A 3,883-nucleotide genomic window follows, 5' to 3' on the forward strand; every position below is an offset into this window, starting at 1 on the left:
CCTCTAGGATATTATTCAAAGGCATCTCATGCCTCCTCGTATTTATTCCTGTTCTCTAACACTGCTCACACTTCTTAACAAAAGCATGGGCATCCTTGAACAATATTGGCCAATAGAACCCCGGCTGCAACACCTTTGTAGCTGTCCTATCTCCTCCATGATGGCCCCCATAATGCGAGGCATGGCAGTCATACAACATCAATTCCACTTCATTTTCAGGAATGCACGTCCTCATCAACCGATCAACACACTCTCTGTACAAGAGTGGCTCATCCCAGTAGTAGAAGTTCACATCAAATTCATGCAACAACAAAATCCAGCGCATCAATCTAGCCTTGAATTCTTTTTCATAAATAGATACCTGATTGCTGTATGATTGGTGTGGACTATAACTTTTATTTCCACTAGGTAAGCATAAAATTTCTCAAAGGCCCATACAACTGCCAATAAATTCTTCTCAGTGGCAGTGTAATTCAGCTGTGAATCATCAAGAGTCTTACTCGCATGGTATATGGAGTAAATCATCTTGTGCTTCCTCTGACCTAGCACTGCCTAATAGCAGGGTCACTTGCATCACACATGAGTTCAAATGGCAAGGACCAATCCGGTTCCACAATGATGGGGGAAGGCAACCACCACTTTCTCCTTGAGCTCCTTGAATGCCTTCAGGCAGGCTTCATCAAATTTGAAAGTCACATCCTTTTCAAGCAACCTGCACAATGGAGTATAGTCAATGAATGGAAGTGGAAAGTGATCCTTGCGGGTTGCTTTGTTGAGCCTTCTATAGTCAATGCAAACTCTCCACCACGTCACGGTGCGAGTAGGAATTAGCTCATTTTTCTCGTTCTCTACAATAATCATCCCCCTTTTTACGCACACATTGCACTGGGCTTACCCAGTTACTGTCAGAAATAGGGAAGATGATGTCTACATCAAGCCACTTAATTACTTCCTTCTTCACGACCTCCTTCATAATAGGATTCAATCTCCTTTGTTTCTCAACACTGGGGTGGTATCCATCTTCCAAATTTTTTTTATGCATGCAGAATAATGGACTGATTCCCTTGATATTAGCAATTGTCCACCCAATAGCTTTTTTGTGCTCACGAAACACTCTTAGTAGATTTTCTTCTTGCACATTGGTTAAGCTGGATGAAATAATCACTGGCAAAGTTTCAGAACTCCCCAAGTAGGCATAATACAAGTGCGCTAGAAGATGCTTGAGCTCTAGCTTTAGAGCTTCTTCAACAAATGGTTTAGGAGGGGTCAGAGTAACATGTCCGTCCAACTCCTCAAATCTCCTAAGCCCATGGACATACTTGCAAGATATGTTAAGGACTTGCTCAATTTCTTCCATCATCTCATCTTCACTTTCTTCTTCATCCCCACATCAAAACTCGTTCAAGGGGGTCTGTGGGGATAATATAAGGCACCAATGAAGTCACATCACTTTCCATCATAGAAATCATGAATAACTCTTCATAGTGGGCTGGCAATTTAAGTGATCTATAAACATTGAATACCTCCACTCGATCACCCACTCTCATTGTCATATTTCCTTAACACACATCAACAATTGCTCGGCTCATGGCTAAGAATGGACGCCCCAAAATAAATGGGACTTACTAATCAGGCTCATAGTCCAAGATAATGAAATCAGTAGGGAATATGAAAGAACCTACTTGGACTAAAGCCAACTATAGAATCAACATAGTTGGGCGTGGCTCACCCAATCCTAACTGCCTGAAAACAGATAGCGGCATCAAGTTGATGCTAGCTCCAAGATCACACAGAGCTCGCCCAACTGCGTGCTTACCAATCGAGATCTGGATAGTGAAACTACCTGGATCTTTTAATTTTTGAGGTAGCTTACTTTGGATACTTGAGCTACATTCTTCAGTGAGTGCCACATTCTCAAACTCGGCCAATCTCCTCTTATTTGTCACTATGTCCTTGATATATTTTGCGTATTTGGGCATTTCCTGCAAGATGTCTACCAGTGGAATATTAATTTTCACTTGCTTCAAAATATTAAGAAACTTCTTATAAGCAGCATTATCCTTCACTTTCTGCAATCTTTAAGGGAACATAGGTGGTGGCCTTGCAACTAGTGGTTGGGGTTTTTTTGCCACCGCCTCTTCAATTGGCTTTTCTGACTCCTTTGCTTTTTCTGCTTCTGCTTCTATGGTGTCCTGTTTTTCATTAAAAGTCACTTGATTTCTCTTTTTCAATGTGACTTCTTCTAACTGTCTCCCATTCCTTAATGATACAACATTAATAGATGCCTTAGGATTAGCCTCAGTGTCGCTTGGAAGAGCCCCAACTCATCGAGTATTTTGGGCACTGACAAGTTGCCCTATTTGTCGCTCTAAATTTTGAATAGATGCTGAGTGGGCTGTTGCTTGGGCCTGCTGGTCATCCATCAATTCCTTTAGCATCTCCTCAATGTAACTCATCGAGTTTGTAGGTTGCTCAGCCTATGGTGGTCTATATTGCTGTTGAGGGGCTTGTGGCTTGTACTGATTCTGAGCACCTTGGTTTCCACACCAAAAGAAGTTTGGGTGGTTCCTCCAGTTAGGATTGTTAGTGTTCCCATACTGATTTGTCTAGCTCCTATTTGCATTACCTACAAAACATACAGACTCTGGATTAGGTGGGCATAAGTCGTTCGTATGACCCTCTCCACATACTTCACAAAATATCTGAACCTGCTGCGCTGATCTTGTTGCTTATTAATAACCAAGGTCATCTTATTAACTTGGTTGGCCAATGTGGTAACATGTGCTGATAATACAGAAACAACGTCTAACTCAAGGACCCCTGCAGATTTTTGAATTATGTGTCTGCCCATCTATCCTTGCTAGTCTGGATTACTTGTGGAGATTTTGTTCAATAATGCATAAATTTCATCAAAGCTTTTCTCCAACACTTGACCTTCCGCTGCAGCGTCCACCACAATTTTTGTCTCAGGATGTAGCCCTTCAATGAAGGTATGAACCAATACTTCATTTGTCTGGTTGTGATGAGGATAATCGATGAGCAACCCCTTGAACCTCTCCCAAGCTGAAAATAAAGACTCGCCCGACTTTTGTTTGAAGGCTACTATCTCACTTCTGATCTTTCCAGTTTTGCACAAAGGGAAGAATCATGCCAAAATGTTTCTTGCAAGATCATTCCATGATGTAATAAAATTAGCCGGTTTCGTCTTCAACCATTGCTTTATTTCGCCTAACAGAGAAAACGGAAACAATGTGAGCCTCACATAGTCTGGAGTAACTCCGTTAGTGATACAGGTATCACTAATTTCCAAGAAGTTCAGAATGTGTTGTTGTGGATCCTCGTGTGGAAGACCCATAAACTGCCCATTTTCATGTAGTAACTGGATCATACTCTGTTTTAGCTCAAAGTGCCCAGTGATTCTGGACTTCACAATGTTGGAGGTGACATTAGCAATGCTGGGCATCGCCATCTCCTGAACAACCATATGTTGCTTTTCTGTCATATTCACAGGCAATTGAACAAGTTCCTGGAGATTATTTGTGTCCCTTGTAGTGTTTTAAAAGGCGAGGTGTTTTACATATGCCTCAGCGAGGCGTAAGTCCCGAGGCATGGGGCGTAAGCCCCATAGATATTTAATTTTTAATATTTTATAAAATAATATAATTACAGTAAATATTTATAAACAAGTAAAATTGCATAAAAAAATGAAGAAAACTATAAATATGTGAAATATATATATATATATATATATATATATATATATATAGAGAGAGAGAGAGAGAGAGAGAGAGAGAGAGAGAGAGAGAGAGAGAGAGAGAGAGAGAGAGAGAGAGAGAGAGATGTGCTTCATCCCCACAAAAAACTACTCAAATAATCTATTATA

At 40.8% G+C, this 3,883-nt stretch overlaps 1 non-coding gene across 1 annotated transcript; it reads left to right on the top strand.

Moving 5' to 3' along the window:
• Positions 1-3,014: 3,014 nt before the first annotated feature.
• Positions 3,015-3,121, top strand: LOC117274298 (small nucleolar RNA R71). Its single transcript, XR_004504407.1, has one exon. It is a non-coding gene; the product is annotated as a small nucleolar RNA R71 (small nucleolar RNA).
• Positions 3,122-3,883: the final 762 nt, after the last annotated feature.

This window comes from Nicotiana tomentosiformis, chromosome 5, assembly GCF_000390325.3.
Source record: "Nicotiana tomentosiformis chromosome 5, ASM39032v3, whole genome shotgun sequence".
NCBI classification, from domain to species: Eukaryota; Viridiplantae; Streptophyta; class Magnoliopsida; order Solanales; family Solanaceae; genus Nicotiana; species Nicotiana tomentosiformis.